Source organism: Pteropus medius, unplaced genomic scaffold, assembly GCF_902729225.1.
Source record: "Pteropus medius unplaced genomic scaffold, Ma_sr-lr_union100, whole genome shotgun sequence".
Lineage (NCBI taxonomy): Eukaryota > Metazoa > Chordata > Mammalia > Chiroptera > Pteropodidae > Pteropus > Pteropus medius.
The window spans coordinates 442,286-461,772 of NW_024344434.1; the positions used below are offsets into that span (position 1 = coordinate 442,286).

A 19,487-nucleotide genomic window follows, 5' to 3' on the forward strand; every position below is an offset into this window, starting at 1 on the left:
TGAAGCTGATGGATGGGTACAAAGTAGTTCATTACACTATCTTCTGTACTTTTGTATATGTTTTAAAATTTCCACACTTAAAAGTTTTTAAAATAATGAAGACGAAATATAGGTGCTGGAGCCCCACTCTCCTGGAGATTTCAATTTAGGAACAGGGAGACCCAGCACCCAGGTGCTTAGGCTGTCCAGATGATTGCAATTCATACCTAGATTGAAAACCATTCTACTAAACTTTAAGCTCTTTGAGAACAGATTCTATAGTTTCTTAACTGCTGTTTCACCCATTACCTATCACAGAAAACACACCATTTTCTCACCTTAATTCTGTAAGAAGTAGAATACTCACCTGGACAGAACCATGATCTAACTTCAAATAGAATTCTTATTTTCTAATAACTAAGAGTTAACTGTCTCGCAGTTAACACTATGCCACCACCTTTGTTTTTACAAGGGCCATGGGACATTCTATGCTAAAAAAAAAAAAAACTGATTCACTTTTCACGATTTGATTCAAAATTATTTTTGTGAGTCTTCCAGTATCTAGATAGAGATGACGAAGTATCATCACTCAGCTCTCTGATGTCATCCCTACAGACAGCCTCTTTATTTTTCATTCAGCCCATCAACTGAATGCTTTCCTCTTCCAATCTCTCCTAACTAGAGAATCTTATTTATCATACAGTCTTCTATTCATCTTCTTCAAATTCAAGTACAATCATTTCTATATATTCACTCTACAGTTTTACAGTCTTCAGAAATAGGGGAAGCCTGAGTAAATGAGAAATACATTTTTAAAAAATGTGTGTTCTGCTAACGTGTAGAATTTCACCACAGACAGGACAAAATAATGAAGATTTAAAATGATATGCTCACTTCAAATAATGAAACAAATTTAAAGAAATAAATGATTTTGATTTGAAAATGCATTCCTGGATTTTCACAATTTAGAACACAATAAACTCTAGAAATCAGTTTTTTCTAGAAATGAGTTTTTAAATACTTTATCAATTCCATCAATACTTAAATTTTAATTTTTACCAAATTGGGTTCATAATTGTTAGTACATTTGTAGCAACTTTTTGTAACCCTAATTTAAACCACCAATAAAAAACAAATGAATAAGCCATGTTACATCATAAGTTCCAACTGAAATGCTTATTTATGATGGATACACTCAAAACAAAAGACTTACTACTTCAATTTCTTGAGGATGGTCCAGTTACCAACCTTTACATTAAAAAAAAAGTATAAATTGCTCCATCTTCTCTTAACAAAACCTAGAAACTCAATTCAGGACAATTTTTTTTAAAGATTTGCTTAAATACTCCAAATCTTCCATTTTATGTGGCAGGAGAAATATCTATGGCAAAATTCCATATCTCCAGATTTACTATTGTCGAACCGCCCTTCTGTTGCCTCTGCAAAAGATGGGTGTATGATTTCATATACCACTTCATTTTTGCCATAAATTACTAAAGCTCTTCGGAACTCCTCCCATCTTACCTCTAAAATAAGAAAAGCAGAGGACTATTTAAAGCAATAGCACATTAAGAACAGTAACAGGCCCTTTTGGCAAAGTACGTCTGGTAAAAGTGAGTTTAAAAAAAAGATTTCACTAAATAACACAATTTTTTAAAACTACGCAATTTAAGGCACTGTCTTGCCTAGTATTCCCTTTCTAGAAACTGCTCCCCTCTGCCATCCTTATGGTTATTACAGCAGAGAGGAGGGGGTGAGGGAGGTAGGGCGTGCCAGGTTACTATGGAGAAACTGGTCCCAAGGAGGGCACTGGACTCAAGCCAGAGTATGGGCACGAGGCTGAGCAGGCTGGGTCCCCGGTGGCTACCGCTGGGAGGGAGCCCCCAGGCAGAAAAGAGTACAGAACTCTTCTGGCTCCTTAGACAGCGTCCCTCCCACCCCTTCAGAAAGCAAGGGTAGCTCTCAGTTCCAGCTGATTGCTGGGACTTAGGGATGTCAGACTTCTGATTTTTAAAGAAATGCCATAAATTTGGATTTTTTTGTGAAATCTCTCCTTCTTAAATGTTAATAACTAAATCAATTTTTAAAAGCATTGTGAGCAAACAAAGCATGTCTACAGGCTACTCATTTTTACAAATTGGCAGCTATGCTTTTTGCCAAGTAGTAAAAACTGATCTACAGTACGAGAGAGCCAGCACACAGAGAGAAACACTGCGACAGTCTCGGCAGCTTTCAGGGAGCTGGTTCCAGCTGCTCCTGAGTCCCCGCCACATTCTCTGTCGGCCCTTTTCTTGGCTTGTCTTTTATTTCCCCCCCTTTTTTTTTTTTGAGTGCACTCAAACAGGCACAGTGCAGAAGAAATTGAACATTTTTTTTTAAGTTTATTGGGGTAACATTGGTTAATACAATTATATAATTTTCAAGTGTACATTATAATTTGACATCTGTATATTCTATTGTGTTTACCACCCAAAGTCCAGTTTCCTTCAGCTACCATATATTTAATTCCCTTTACCTACTTCACCCTCTCCCTACCCCCTATTTTTGACCCCCTTTACCCCACCTACTGCCCTCCTCCTCCTCTACCCCACTAGTAACCACCAGTCTATAGTCCATGTCCATAAGTCTCTGTTTGTGCTGCTCATTTGTTGCTTTTAGGTTTATATCCCACATATAAGTGATATTATGTGATTTTCAACTTTTACTGTCTGGCTTATCTCGCTCAGCATGATTATTTCAAGGTCCATCCATGTTGTCACAAATGGCAGTAGTTCATCTCTTCTTATAGCTGAGTAATATTCCATTGTATATATGTACCACAGCTTCTTTAGCCAATCATCTATCGTAGGACACTTCAGTTGCTTCCATGTCCTGGCCACTGTGAATATTGCTGCTATGAACGTTGGTGTGCAAATATCTTTTCGGATATGGGTTTTCAAGTCTTTGGAGTAAATACCCAGTAGAGATGGATTCCTGGATCATATGGTAGATCAATTCTTAGTTTTTTGAGGAATCGCCATACTGTTTTCCATAGTGGCTGAACCAATTTGCAGTCCCACCAGCAGTGTCAGTAACATATACTGGTACCCTCACAGTAAATCCCCCTTTGTAGTGTGAGCTCATTTACCTCATGCTTCTATCACTCCCAACCAAGGGAGTCCCAACTGACTACTTACAGCTTTGAAAGTATACACAGAATGCAAGTCTAGGGAATCAGTTTCAGGCAGGGTCAGGGGATATAATGACACAAAAACGCTTCCTGCTGAATGAATAAAGCATGATCTCTACATACAACCAACTCCGGCTAAATTCAAATATTCTGCTCCCTTGTATGATTAGGAATCTTGTCCATAGTTAAAAACAAAACAAACAAAAAAACAAAAAAAAACAAAGTAGCTTAAGCAAAAAAATAACTTATTGGTTCGTATAACTGCACATCCAGGAATAAAGCTTGCTTCAGGGGCTCAAATGATGTCTCCAGAACTCAATTTTCTCTCCCTATTGCAGTCTCCACCTCCCCAACCTCATGGCCTACTCCCACCTCCCCACATTCCACCCCCCACTGCACCCCAAGCCTTTTCACAGCCAACGTGCACAAACTTAATTCCTTCTCCTCTAGGTTTCACCTTAAGCACCACTTCTTCGGAGAGGCCTTCCCGGACCTCTGAGCCCCAGTAGGCCCCCTCTCTACCAGTCTCTATTTCAGCCCCTTTGATTCTTTCACTACACTGACTACAACTGGCGATGCCTTTCTTTTTCTGCTTTTCACCTATTTCTTTCGCTACAATTAAAGCTTTATGAGGGCAGGCACCAGGTCTGCCTTTTTCTCTCCTGCACCCTTATACTGTAGGAATATTTCCCTGTATTATCATAGAAATCAAGCTGCAACTTAAATAACATAAATTTTACCCAAACTACAGTCATCATAAAATCTAGTATACAGTGTAAATTTAACACTTAGATTCATCCATACCTTATTCTACTACTTATGGTCCAAAGCATAAAAAGTTTAAGCTACTATTTCCTTATTTCAAAAGCAAAGTTTGACAGATGGATATCATTCGTTTATATTTTTTAAGCTTGTCACTAAAGAATTTGAGTCTCTTATGGTTGTAATTTAAACATTTATTTGAACTTTTTATGAGGTAATCATTATGAGTTACAACTCAGGCCTTTAAAACAGATTACCAGATCCTCAAGTAAGTTTATTTATTTAACAAGTCTGAGAGTAAACAAAACACTGCAGCATTAGTGGTTTGGTATTTCAATATGAAATGCAAAGTCCCTACAGTTATACCAAAGATACTCATTAAAAATTAGAGCAACCTAGTTTTTATAAGAATCTCATCATTTCACCCACTGATTTAAATAAAGATTTCTGATCATTTGTGATTCAACTGGCAGTGACTTTTCTGACTGACCATCTCTTATATGACTTTGCACTCTCAGAAAGGAGCATAGGTCCTCACAAGGGAGAGTCAAACTTGAATGGCTAAGTGACAGGAATACATGAAAGGGGCTCAGAATCCCTCAGCCCCAGGCCCTGCTGGTCACCCAGTGAAGAATCTCGTTAGCTAACATCTTTAACAGCCACAAACTCAGTAGGGCTGCTGCTGGACCTCTGTTAAATCTTCCTATTAATTGAAGAGGCTCAGCCTTGACTTCTCTACCTGGTAGATTTGCATTTTCTCATTGCTTTGCATTCATACAGGCATTCCAGTAGTGATAGTCCTGGCAAGAAACACAGTTCTCAGAGTTTCTCTTTCTGTATATTCAGCCTCTCCTACATATACTAACTTAAAGTAGGAAACTCAATTTTTCCCTCCCCTTGTGTAGATGCTATTGTCATTAGTATCAGGGAATAGAATATTTTTATATTCTCATACATGTATGACTCAGTTTCCATGTCTACAAAAACAAGGAAGTTGAATAAAATAATCCAGTTCCTTTCCAATTCTTTGCTGTTTTTTTCTGAAATTAGATCTGCAAAACAACTTAAATTGGTGCTGCTGTGTGCCTAGGGAAATTTATTTTAGGTATCTCTGTTCCCTGATATCTATTTGTTCTCCCACCAAAAGAAAAGCAGAACTCAATTGACAAAAACAAACTAAATTAACTAAAACAAAAACCAGAAAGCTCTGAAGTCACTCATCATAAGCGCCCTGCTTCTGGCTGGTACCTTTATGGGTATGTTACTCCTTCTGCCATGATTGCCTTTCCTCCTGATAAAGCATCACCTGTAATTTCACACTCGGCCTAAATATTTCCTCTACCACCTTCCTAATCTCCCTGAGCACAGGTGACCCTCCCAGTCCGAGTGGGTCCCCATGTGTGTCAATACCACTCACTGTTGCACTGAGGTAAACTGGTAATTTCCTCCTAGATGAGGTCTGCCTCTCCCACCACACTGAGAGCTGCCCATACATCTGTGTGTGCTCTGTGTGCACTGCTACTTAGAAGATGCTCAAATACATGGTGGATAAAAAAACGAGTTCTTCGTTTGGTGTGAGAGGCCTCAAGAGGACAAGTGGTAACTGGTAAACTTTGAAAAGTAAATTCATTTATATGACGACTTCCCGAACTACAAAGTGACAAGAAATGGGAAGTAATTTGCAAGCTCAAATTTTTTTTAAAATATGTAGCTATTTCTAAAATGAAATCCTCTCCCACTATACCCTTACCTCCAATGGAATATGGGAATTTTACTGGCCTTTGAGATGTCTACCAATTTATACAAACTCCAGTTCCTTCTACCTGCAAAAGTAGCCTCGAAAACATTAGAGTTCCTTCATCTCTCAACAGTTGAAGGTCAAATTTGGAACTAGCATATATATCCCTGTTCTGCATTACTTATCCAAATAAGATCCTGTTTGGAGATGTACTACTACTATTTCTACTTCTACTAGTATATTCCAACTTGCACTTAACTAATCAATGGCAGGGATGAGACTGGAACCCCAGCAGTCTGGCTTCAGAGGCCACACTCTGAGCCCCAGACACTGGACTGCTCCAGCGCTAGTGGATCGCGGTGGGGTAGAAAGACAGAAATGCGTAGGCCACTAGAGCACAAGTTCCAAAACAAAGACCTGGGAGGAAATGTACAACAAAAAGTAGTCATTATACATGCAAAAGAATTGAAAGCAGGGATTAGAAAAGACATCTGAATTCAGATGTTCATAGCAGCATTATTCACAATGGTCAAAAGGTGGAAGTAACCCAAGTGTCCGCTGATGGATGAATGCATAAACAATATGTGGTCTATCCATACTATTGAATGTTATTTGGTCTTTAAAAAGGAATGTAATTCTGATATAAGCTACAACATGGATGAATCTTGAAGACATTAAGCTAAGTGAAATAAGCCAGACACAAAGAACTAATATCCTATGATTCCACTTATATGAGGTAACTGGAATAGTCAAATTCACAGAGATGAAAAGGAGAATAGGAATTGCCAGGGACTAGGGAGTGGGGAGGATGGGGAGTTAGTGTTTAATGGGCACAGAGTTTCAGAACGGGATGATAAAAAATGTTTTGAAGATGAATAGTGATGATGAGTGCATAACAGTGTAAATGTACTTAATGTCACTGAACTGTGCACTTAAAAATGGTTAAAAAGGTAATCTTTATGTTACACATGTTTTACTACAATTTTTTTTAAGTAGTTATATTCCAATTATAGTGTGGGACTGGAAAAAAAACACTCGAGGTCTGGAGTCTGCTGTTAGGAAACTAATGACCTTGGTTAAGCTGCTTTTCTCAACCTCAGACTGATCTATAAAATACACAGGATATCTGAATCCTCAGGGTAATTATAAAGATTAAATGAAATCATAATATCTGGCTCTGAATAAGCACTTAACTGTTTCTTTGAATACTGCTCTGATATTCTACAAAGTCTTGAGAAACTGGCATAGGAGCCAAATCTATGCTAAGGCAGGATGAGCTGCCAGTCCTTAAAGAAAGATTTCATTGCTCAGACTCAGTCCCCTGACAACTGAGGCGACACGTGTTCAGAGCACCGCGCGAGGAAGGAAGACGCCTGGCTTCTGGACCTCATTCAGCCACTCACTCATTTTGTCACTTCACCCCCACTGAGCCTCAATTCTCCACCCAAAGAAGGGGAACAATAATATTTGCCCTGTCTATCTCACAGGGTAACTGGGGAGGAACAAACGAGAAAATATGTGCTGTTAAAAGAACAAAAACTCAACTGAGTAAATTTGAAGCTCTAATTGGCTTTATTAAGTAATTCACAAATCAGGAAGCATCTCATCTAACAACTAAAAAAGGCACCGAGAAGTTGTATAAAATGGAAGGTTTCTATAGCAGAATGATGGGGCGGGGACAAGAAAAACTAAAAGAATGGGTTATTTCAGGCAAAGCCATCTTCTCTTAGGGGAGGCAGAGATCTTGTCAGGCACTAGTACTGAGTTCCAGACTGACTGGTTTAAAATTCCACTCCTGGGGGAGGCTGAAACTGCAATTGGGTTAGGAATTAAGTCTTGATGGGGCTTACTAAAGTGACTCCATTTCGGGTCTGTTGTTTCTTTTTAACAATACTAAAGACTTTGAGAGCCACAGAGAGCATTTTCAAAATGGAAGTAAAAGTAAGAGTATTATCATCATCAACAGAGGTCTTTCAGACCCTTCTTTCTTCTCTATCACCAAAAAGACAATGCCACTCACCTTCAGAGGTGTTATTGATGGGCATTTCACGACTTGCCCTAAATCTCCCCCAGCAGGACCTGAAATTTCTCTAACAATGACAGTCTTTTGTTTCATTCTCTTCTCTGCTGTGTCAGTGTAGGGAACCAGCATCAGGAAGATGCTACCTACCCAGCCAAGATTTGGGAATCACAATGCTAAAACAGGGTCCACCCTTCTCTAAGACAGCAGCATACGTTGAACATTCTTCTACACAGTCACCACCGGAAGTGCAGGCCTCCCCACTCTTCCCTCGTTACTGAGATTCTTATACCAATAGAACTGCATCCACCCCCTGAAATGACTAATCCCACCCCTACATCGCCCCCAAGACCTCGGGAACATCAGCAAACTCTTCAAGACCCTCCACCTCTTCTAAAAATGTTCCTCTACCTTCTGGTTCTCCCTTAGACTTGAGTGTGCCCTAGAGACATCACATCTTAAGCAGATGCTGTTCTCTCTCTCATGCCATGTGCCTCAGGGCCAGGAGGTGGTTAAGTGCCCTTGCTCTCTCCTCACTGTCACTTCCAATTCAGTACTTCCCTTGGTCTAATGATCTCCTTCTTCCTCTTGCAAAAACCCTGTATCTTTAAGGCTTGAGGACTACCCAAGCTATCATCTGTGGACCTTCTTGTCACCTACCTCATTTGTTGATGGCATTTGCTTCTGGTTTTCAGACTTCCTTTCTACCCAAACTCCTGGTATCTTCTTCAGTGACTTCTATGTTCACATGGATGACCTAAGAGCTTAGCCTCCAAGTCCTTAATCTCTTCTCCAAAAAATTTTTCCTTTGTTCTACCTAACATGGCCAGAATGGTACCCTAAACTTCATCATCATCAGAAAAAGTTTTCTACTCTAATCTTCCAGCTTCTGCTGCCCTCCTTCTAGTTTACTTGCTCAAATACCCGCCTACCACAATTCTCCACCTTCTTGGCACTTGCAAGCTCTGGCCTCCAGCACTTGCTCTCTGTGCGCCAACTCCCTCTGGGCTCCACTTCTCTCCTTCACCAGCTTTGATCCCACAGCCTGACATTATAAAAAGCCCTCCTGCAAATATAGTCACCTCCCTTGCTCCTTTCACCATGCTTTTCAGCACATGCACCTGGCAAGCAACTTGCTGGAGAGGGAAAGAAAAGCAGATTTACGAAACTTCACATTAAATTCATTTATGATCACAAACCAGGAATGAGCATTCGCTCTATACTTCCCAAAAATCTTACTGTGATTCTCCCCTACTCCCTCCCTACACTCACTCTTGACAGATGACCTTACTTCATTTTTTCCAAACAGAAGCCTTCAAGCACAAACTCCCTCACTTCTCCTCCACCACATTCACAAACCTACCAGCATCCATGCCCATCTCCTCCTTATCTCTGGCCACACAGAGAGCATGCTCCTACTATTAGGAAAGGCCAAACTCTCCACACCCTCTTTTCACCCTCTTTTCCTACATCATTAGTCAGTCTTTGCCTCTCTATAGGACCATTCCCCAACAGCCTGCAGACTCTTTCTAGTTAACCTTCATCCTAAACACACACACCCCTTTGATGCTCACATGTCCCTCTAGCTAGTGACGCAATTTTTCTATAGCCCTGGTAATCTATACCAATGCTTCTCAAACTTTAATGTAGACACAAATTACCTGGGAATCTTGCTAAAATGCATATTCTGATTCAGTGGATCTGGGGCGAAGCCCAACATTCTGTACGGCCAACCTACTCCTAGATGCTGCTGCTGGCCCACAGAGCCCACTCTAGTAGTAAGGCCCTGTTTTCCTTCCCTCGCTACTTCACTTATAAAACCCCTCTAATCTGGCTTCTTTTCCCAGTGTAACTTCATGGAAACTGGTCTCATCAAGGTCACTATAAACTCCATGTTGCAAACTCCAATAAAAACGTTTCTCTTTCTCCTCTCTCGGCCCCTCCCCTTTTTAAAAATGATCATGTAGCAAGTGCAATAAAACTTTGCCTGGAAAGGGGAAGGCCCCTCGTAGGCCAATACAAAGATCCCTCTTGGTGTCTCCCTTCAGATTCTGTCCCTCCAGCTTCTGTAGCACCACATTCTCCCGTTCTCCCACAGCGCTTGCTGTTTCACTAGCAGCTCTTTCTCAGCATTGTTTGCCAGGTTTTCTTCCTTTACCTGGCTTTTATATGTCAGTACTCCTTAGTGCTGTCTTATATCCCTCTCAATTCTACGTTCTCTCACTCAAGTGAGTGCTCTCATCCATTCCAGCCACTTTATATACAGCTCCCAAACTTTTCAAACGCAGCCCAGGTCACTCTCCTGATCTCTAAACTCATATCCCTCTGCCTAACTGCCACTTCTCGCCACGTGGGTGTTCTACAAGAACCTCACACTTAACATTCTCAAAACAGAACTCTAGATTCTTCCCTCCTTAAAAATCTGCTCCTTCTCCACTAATCCCCATCTAGTAGTTACTAAAGTAACTAGTCATATCCGAGGCATTATTAAACACCAAAAACCTGGGAGACATCTTTGATTCCCCCTGCCTCTCCTCCAATTCAACTCATGACCAATTCTACTGATTTCATTTCCAAAATACATTTCAAATCCATCCACCTCTTCCTTCTCCTCTGCCATAGCTCAGTCCCAGCCACCAACCACTGAACAGCCATGTCCTAACTGACTTCTCAGTGCCACTTTAGCTTCTCTTCCATACGTTCTCCACACAGCCCCTACTGTGAATTTTCTAAACATGCAAATAAAAGTGCGCTTAAATCCTTTTAATAGCTCACCATGAATAAAATCCAAACCCTCTATTCACCATGGCCTATAGGAGCATACACTGACCTTTCCCTAGTCAGCTCTGTCTTCCTTCAGTTCCGTGAATAAGCCAAGACTTTCCCACCTCGGTTCCCTTTCCCATGCTCTACTCTCATCTCGGATTGCTTTTAGGAAGACCGGAAGCAAGAGGAAGCAAGGTACAATCAAGAAACTGAAAAAAGACCCTTGTGGTTGCCTAGAGGAAAAAGGCAGAGTCTGGTCTGAGATGAAACTAGAGAGGAAAGTAAGGGCCGGGTCATTTAAGGCCCAGTAGGCCCAGCAGTTTAGGGATTTTAGGCTTTCAACTGAGAGTACTGGAAAGCCATTGAAGTCTTTCAAGCAAATAAGTGACATAAGTAGACCTGCATGTTGAAAAGATCATTCTAACTGTAGTGTAGAAAAAATCAAGAGACCACAAGCAGATGTGAGAGATGCAGCAAGCCAGGCCACAGAAAATGGTGGCCTAAAGGGATGACAGTGGATATGAGGAAAGTGGCTAGATTTTAGAACTATTTAGGATGTTGCAATTCTGTGACTTATAAGAAATATATATTTGGTCATTCAGATGACCAAACATATATTTCTCATATATACTGGATCTTGATCCAGAGTTTCTGGCTCACACACAGCTCCCCAAACCCCTGGGATTCCCCGAGTGATAAGAACAATGGAGCATCTTTTATTACAACATTTGGTCTCTCCTCCTCAGTTCCTGAAAATGCTTCAGAGCCATAAAGATGAAATGGATGTCTTATTATTCACAATAAGCCCTTTCCACCACAGCTGGGTTTATGCTAACGAAGCGACTTTTGGAAAGTAGGTAAGGATGAGAGCTGGTTGACAGGGAACCAAATTTGAACTGAGGGTTGGAATTTTCAGTTCCATCCGATTCCTGGGGAGCTGAGAGGGGCTGGAGATTGAATCAATCATCGATGGCCAATGATTTAGTCAATCATTGCATGTACTGTAGCCTCCACAAAAATTGAAAAAGATGGCTTTGGAGAGCTTCCAGTTCAGGGAACCAGAAGGCTTCCATGTGCCACTGTTCTGAGCCCCTAACTCCATGAGGACAGAAGCTCCATAGTTTAGGACCTCACTCCATGTCTCTTCATCTAGCTGTCAATTTGTATCTTTTAATATCCTTTGTAATAAATCAGTAATCCAGTGAGTTAATGGTTTTCCTGTGTTCTGTGAGCCACTCTAGCAAATTAGTCGAACCTAAAGAGGAGGTTGTGAGAACCTCTCATTTACAGCCAGTCACTCAGAAGAGTCCAGGTAATAACCTGAACTTGAGACTAGCATCTAAAATCCAAGGAGGGGGTCACAGGAACCTCTAATCTGTAGCTGGTTGGTCAGAAGCATAGGTAACAACCTGGGCTTGTACTGCTGTCTGAAGTGGAGGACGGTCTTGCGGGACTGAGCACTTAACCTGTGGAATCTGATGCTGTCTCCGGGTAGACAGTGTCTTTACTGAGTTAAATTACAGGGCACCCAGCTGGTGTCTGAGAACTGCTTATGGTGTGGAGGAACCACCCCCCCCCAAACACAAACACACACACACAGGAATCAGGTGTAGAACCCTTTTAGAAGTTTTTTAAAACGGCAGAACTTACTGAACAGATATAATTTGAGATTTTTTTTAAAGGCTTAATATACAAGTATAAGTAGAGGTACTACGTTGGCTAAAATCCATTCCCAATAATAAGATCAGCTAATCCAGAATAAATGACTGGCTACCAATCCTTTCCTGTTTTTATTGGCAGAGCAGGGTAGAAGGAAGGAGGGGGACAATCGGGGAGGTAGAATGAAAAGAAAAAAAGATACTAGCTCATAAATTAGGGCAGCGAATGGGAAAAGGGCCAAAAATAGGAAGAGAGGAAATCGGATTGTGCTGACTTTTCCAGTCTGCTCCATGGTGAGCTAACAATCTTTCCCTGGGTTGGAATGAACAAAAGTGGCTCTCAGAAGACTTCACTATCTGAACTTACAACATGATTTACGAAATCTCTTGCTATAAATATTCTCGATTCAAAGGCTATTTCTTACATGAAAATATTAATCATAGAATTCTTAGAGATGGATGGAAACTTAGAGGTCATTTAATCAGGCTTCAGGCTCATGATTCTTAAACTCTTCTTTGCACCTACTGACACTTCAGAAAGATTTCATCTAGAAGTTAAAAGAATAAAGTCCTTCTGTCCAGGTGGTTAATTAAAATGTATCAGGGTTTCAAAAAGAAATAAAGAACTGCTAGGCAAATAAACACTGTCCAAAGATTTAAAATAACTGGGGGCGGAAAGAAAGATTTAGGTTCTCGAAGATTTTTTCAGCTACTTTGCTGGAGACTTTTATTTTTAAAAATACATAGATGATTAATGACTAATTTCAAGTTGTTCATCAAGGAGATCATTTTCGCAATAACTTTTTACCAATTTGTTTTAGGAGAAAAAAAAAACACAGTTGTTCTATTTGGTTTAGGGACCAGTAAGATTTAAATTTTTAATTTCCAAAGCTACTGCATATTTGGCTAATTAATTCTAGCATCTGACAATGAAGAACTAGATGAAAGAATATAAAGTTTTGAATATAATATTAGAAGTTTCTAGAATAGTAAAAACTCCAGATGCATTATACCCTCCTACAGTGCATACTTTAGTAAGCTTATGAAACAAAGATTTTCTCAATAATGTCTGGTCTAAACCTTAAAAAAAAGAAATTGTGGTAGCTAGCCTCCAAGAATGCCAATGGTGCTCAAGCTCCCCTCAGGTAGTCAGTCCCCTCCCACATTGTACCAGGTTTGGTATGTCACTTCCAAGATTAGATACCAAGATACCACAGTTTCCTTCTTGATTGTCCTCTTTCTCTCCCCTCCCCTTCCCCCCCCCCCTCCTCCTCCTCCTCCTCCTCCTCCTCCTTCTCTCTCTCTCTCTCTCTCTCTTTCTCTCTCTCTTTTCTGTCTCTCTCTCCCCCTCCCTCCAACCCTCCCTCCTCACTTGCTCTGAGGAAAAAGCTGCCACGTTTTAAAGAGTCCTATGGAGAGGTCCACATGGTGAGGAACTGAGTCCTCCAGCCAACAGTCATGTGATTGAGCCATCTTGGAAGCAGATTCTCCAACCCCAGTCAAGCCTTCAGATGACTCCAACCTCAGAAAAGATCCCAAAGGCAGAAGCACCCAGCCAAGCTGCTCCCAGATTCCTGAACTTCAGAAATTGTGTGAGATAATAAATGTATGTCCTTTTAAACTGTTAAGGTCAGGTTAATTTATTACACAGCAGTAGAAAATTCATTCAAAAGACAAACTTTGAGGTAGCTAAACAGGACCAAACTACTACATTTCCTTTATCTCACGCCATATACTAAGTAAAATTACATATAGCTTGGACTATTTTAATTTGGCTCAGAGCTAACTTAATGTTTTCTATGTTAATGCCCAATCTAGTGGACCTAAAAGATATTGTATGTAAGTTGCCCACAAAGCACTGACAAAAGCAACGATGACAATAATATGTTAGCAATGATCAATTAAAGCACCTTTTTCTGCATTTAGATTGCAAATTTTAAAAAAGGAAAAATTCCCAAAAGATTTGTCTACAATCATAATAGAGAACGCTCAGGAAAATTATAAGCAGTTATTTTTTAAAGTAACACAAACTTGAAATTGAGACCTGGATGGCATTTTGTAGTTGCTGTAGTAACCACATATTTTGTGGTTTTGACACTCAGCTTCCACACTCTCTTCATCTTTCTTTCCACTCTCACATCCAAAAGCTCATACACCCTCTTGCCTACTGGCCCCTTTACTTTTAGAACATCTAAGAAAACATACACATATACACCCATACTTGTATTCTTAGGTACCTAAAGAACTGAGGAGCTAAGGGAGACAGATAAAGGTCCAATATTATCTCCAAGGCCAGATATTTATCTGGAACCGGTTAGATCAGTGGATCTGTGCCAAGCAGATAGCTGATGCTCAATAAATGTTAGTTTTCCTCCTCCTCCTTACCTACCCCACCCCTTCCCATGCGAGTTCCCCTTTCTTTGGTATTCTGCTCTCTTTGACTCAAGACTTCTCTTCAGCCACATGAACTCACTTTAAAAAACAAATCCAAGTGTCTTGCATATCTAAGAGCAAGGGCTGTTTCTTTAGAAGTAGTTGGAGCCAGTGAAAAGTGGGAGGCTTGCACATCACCTTGAGACAAGTTACACTGGAAACCTTAGAAGAATTCACCAAGATCTATTCCAAAACGGCAGTTCTAGGTTGTTATATTGTCTCCAAACTGAACTTTCAGAAAAGGTCTCCAGCAATGTTTCCAACTTCGAAGACTGGATAAGAATTTAGTAACTGAATTCAAAGAGATATTGTGGGATTGGGTGATGTGACACAAAGGATTATCTCAACTCTCTGATTTAAAAATTTCTAGTCTCAAGCCATCTTCAGTCAAGGCAAGAACCTCGAAGAATGAAGGCAAGAATTTAGAGCGTTTCTACTTCCACCTTCTACCAAGACCCATTTAGATCCCATTTAAGGCTTTAATTCTTGTTTTCCAATTTTTATGTGTCTAGGTCTGATGTTACCAAAAGATATCTAATAATTTAAACCTCCACTTTTTTCCACCCAAAATCCTGGGAAAGGTTCTACTCTTCAGGCACAGGGAAATCCTGCTGAGAGATCTCAGATAAGAGTACACACTTTTCCAATGAGAAATACCGTGAATAGAAAAGGAAGACCCAGATGTGCCCAGAAGAAAGTAGACTGGCTGATAACTAAAATCACAAACAGGGGATGTGGATGCCTGATCTCATTCCCACCCCAACTCTGTCCACCCCGGCTACCACAAAGAACACCTTATACATTCCTTACTTGTTTAAGCCTAACCTTTTTACAGCTGTGGACTCTGCAGCACAGATAAGTGAAAAGCCATGCTCAAGATCACACCATTAATAAAGTTTCAGAACCAGCATCAAACCTAGCTAGGTCTTCACACTCTGCCCTCTTGTTCTTCCCAACATTCAATGCTACCTTTCACAGTCATCCCATTTGTGGGAACTTTCATATTCTAATTCTATTGCTCCAAGTTTTCTGCTTAGAACATGGGTCCCTTACACATCTAAAAGATACGCTGTCTTCTCTGATAATCAGTGCCCATTATCCATCCCCAAAATTTAACACAAAGAAATGAGGTTAGGAAACTAGGACAAAGCAAAAAGTTCACTGTTCTACAAGGATTCAAATTAAGTCACAAATAACTCAAATGAACAAGCAGCCAAGCCTTTTCCATTGACAATTCTGAATCAGTCCACCAAGCACGAGAACTTCTCCCCAGAAGACTCACCTGATAACACCATCAAAGTTACAACGTTTCCATATTTACCTGAAAATTAGCACAGAAAGGGCAGTGCTCAAACGAGCAGTCTGGACGCAGCTATTTTTGCCACTAGCAGTTCTGAGCCAACCACGGAGAACCTTATATACCTATGAGGGCAAGAAGTGAGGTGTTGAACCCTGGTCCAGGCAAAGAGTTTAAGTCCACTGTGCCTATTAGAAGCCACATTCGGTGCCAATCCCTAGCAGAAAGGAACTAAAGGAAGGGAGGCGGGGGCGCAAACAAACAACTTAATGGTGATTTGCAAGACAGGACCAAAAACGGACCAAACAACTTTGGCACATGACCCCTGTTCAGCCCAAGTTCTTAAGGTACTGATAGGTTTCTGCAACACTTTAGTTCTCATTCTGCCCACAACAGCAACTAAAGGACTAAGGAAGTGGACCATCCTCGGGCCGAAGGCCTGAAAGGGCAGGAAGTGGAAGCAGAGGCCATTTGTGGGAAAAGGAAAGGAGCAGCGAAAAGGGAGAGGCTAGGGCACCGCCCCCATTTCCTCAGCCCCAAACCCGTCTGGGAGGCCTGAAGGCTTTCTCTAGGGAACTTCCCAAAGCCGCTGCTCCCGCGTCGCCCTCCGCCCGCCTCGGGGCGCGACGTGTCCGACCGCCCGCCACAGCCCTGCGCTGAGAGCGCGGGGGCAAGAAGCCACCCACTTCCCCAGCGCGAGCCCCACCCTGCCTGGAGGCACTCCTGCCGGGGCGCAGACACTCACCTAAGACCCGTCCGGCGCTGCCTCGGCCGTCCGCACCCGGCCCGCCGCTCTTAAACCCGCCCCGCCCTCCCCTTGGCCTTCTCCCGGGGCCGGACCCCAGCCGTCCCCAGCCGATTTGTCATTGAGCAGCCGGGACTCGCTTCCCCACCCCCGAGCGCGCCCCCGGCGTCGCCTAGGCAACCCCGCCTCGCGAGAACGCGCCCTCCCTTCCGCTCCGGTCCCCTAGTGGCCACGCCCACTGAGTGCCTATTAGCCAATCTAAGGCGGCGCTTCCAAGCCGTGCCGGGCGGGAGGGGCGGGCTCGGCAGGCCTGCACCGCCCCGCTCCATATCTTCGTTTCCGCGGCGGAGCGCGCTGCACGTGACCGCTGCTGCAGTGGAGGAATCTGGAGCCGGATTTGACGGGTGGGGCTGTTATGAGCGTGGGCAGGCTGAGGGTGCTTCTGTCATGGATTTAGGTAAGGGCGAGGCCAAAGTAGTGGAAAGCAAAAGGAAAGGACAGACCTGAGACAGAAAGGAAAATTAGGTGGCGCGCAGGTGTGTAAGGGTCCAGGAGGCTGTTGGGACACCAGTCAGGGGCTCCTGAAGCGTAACCACCACCTGCGGCCACGACTTGCTTGGCTAATGATGTCCCATTAGCAGTTACTTGACTAATTCCTAGCAATAACTTGACCCAAGTCACAAGGTCAAGAAACCTAGCTGTAGCCTTGAGGCAGGAAGTACAGTGGGCAAGCTCATGACCGACAGGTTTTTCTCCCACAGTGTGCCCCCGTCATGTCCTCCAAAGGCAGGGAACTGTTAATTCTCTATCCAAATAGGGCTTTACCTTGGATTGATTTTCCTAACCAACCTCCCCTTCCTGGAGCTGAAGCCTCCTTCTCCCTCCACAGAATTGTGGCTCCACTGACCCCTACACAAAGCTCAGGGCATGCCACACTGTATTGCAATTCCTTGTTTAAATATCTGCCTCTATAATCTCTGGGGAAGGAAACTAGTTCTTGTTCAATTTGATAGCACAATTTGATAGCAGCTAGCACCGTGTAATTAATTCTTCCGTTGTTAAATATACATTAGGTTACATGTGTGTTATATGAGAGGCTTTGTGCCTTGATTAGATTGCTATGTATAAGCAACTAACAGATCCAGGCCCTCTACCAACAGCTATTACCAAAAAGCACAGAAGCTTTACCTGAGTCTTAAGTAACAGGCTTAACAAAAACACACGTAAGGAGAATATCCAAGTGTTAGTCTGCTATATTAGGTATCCTGTTTTTAGCCTTCTCATATACATTAAAGACTTCTATTGCATTCTTATTACATGACAGAAACTGCTAGGTACTATAAGGGAGAAGGGGTAGAAGTCTTCTCAAAAAGGAAGCTCTCTGATATTTGTAACCTAGAAATCAGACCCAAACCTGTACAGTAACAAGTGCACAGGTTTGGAATCAAGAAGCATAGGTTGAAAGGAGGGCTCTATCATATTACTAGCAATTACTTAATTAGGAAGTTAGGTAACCACTGGACCTCACTTTCTCGAGGTTCCCAGTAGGAGCAGCATCTCCATACTGTAAGTGTGAAGATTTAAATGAGATTACATGTAAAACTTTCAGTGCAGTGCTAGGAACTTGGTGAGTGCTCAAGAAATGTTAGCTTAGATTGTGATTGGCAACAGAAACCATGATGTATACTCGAGCATCGTGGTGCAAACAATGCTGTGGGCAGCCTGGTGGAAAGAACCTTCTGTGGTGGTACCGTTTTATCAAATGCAAGTTTAAACCAGAGAGCTGCCTGCAACAGCCCACCCAAATAAAATGAGTGGTTAGGGGACCAGGATCAGGATCATGGGCACTGGGTAGGATTGAACTTCCTAGCTCCCTGCGACTGAGTGAGGCTGGGTGACTAGCTGTAAATGACTTGTGAACAGAAGTGACATAAATCAATTTTGGACTGGAGAATGCATTTGCCAGTGCAAGACCCTCCAAAGCTCTTGCCTCTATGGTATGGTCACTGGGAATGTTTGGGAGTGTAGCTGCTCCATCAGCACGGAGCATCCCCCCAATCTGCCACTACCAACCTGTGATGGACATTTAGCACGATTGAGAAACAAACCTTCGTGGTTTGAAGGTACTAAGATTTGGGAGTTGTTTGTTACTGCCACATAGCTTAGCCTGCTCTGACTGATACAGGGCCCTAAAGTGTGCCAACCTGGGGACACAGTGCTAAACAACTCAGACCAAAGAATGGATAATAAATCAGTATACAGACAGGCAACTAGATAATGACAAATTGTGTCATTCAGATCACTTGAGACTGGGTAGCCAAAAAGGTCTGTCTCTCTTAGGAGGTGACCTTTAAGCTAGGACTTGAAGGATAAAAATTAATCAATCCTGGAAAAAGTTGGGAGTGAGGGGAAGGAGAGGAGAATATTTCCAGCAAAGTAACAAGTATGCATTAACTCCAACAGCAGAAAAAAGCTAGGTACTCCTGAGAACAGAGAGGAAGCCTGGATGGAGTGCCGGGTCAGGGCGAAAGTGAGGCTACATGGGATGGAGAGGGAGGTGGGAGCCAGATTATGTGGGTGGAGGCTTCTAGGTTATGATAAAAAGATTGGAATTATGAGTATGAAGCTCATACTCATGAGGAGGTTCGAACCAGGAGGATGACATGCTTTGCTTTTAGGTGTTAAAAAGACCACTCTAGCTATTGTGTGGAGAATAGGCTATAAAGGGCAGATGTGGCAATGGACCCCTAGAAAAGGCTGTTCTGGGAGTCCAAGCAAAGTGGGGTTCATGGGGCCAGAGGCCAGAAGGGCAATTAGACATAGGGAGATAGCAGGAGACTTGGGAAGATTGCAGGTGGAGGGGAGCAAGAGACCTCATGATTAAACCAGGGGATCCTGCCAAATCCTAGAGGAAGTAGAG

The 19,487-nt window shown here is 42.3% G+C and overlaps 1 protein-coding gene across 2 annotated transcripts in view; it reads right to left on the minus strand.

Moving 5' to 3' along the window:
• RALB (RAS like proto-oncogene B) overlaps positions 1-16,696 on the minus strand; it is a 41,175-nt gene extending 24,479 nt beyond the window's left edge. The window contains exons 1-2 of one of the 2 annotated variants that reach the window (XM_039872643.1): positions 16,568-16,695; positions 15,847-15,947 (exon numbers count right to left, since the gene is read on the minus strand). The gene's annotated coding sequence lies outside the window, so the exon portion shown is untranslated. Of the gene's footprint in view, positions 1-15,846; positions 15,948-16,567 lie in introns of both variants that reach the window. The other variant, XM_039872644.1, reaches the window with a different exon arrangement.
• Between the last annotated feature and the right edge of the window lie 2,791 nt (positions 16,697-19,487).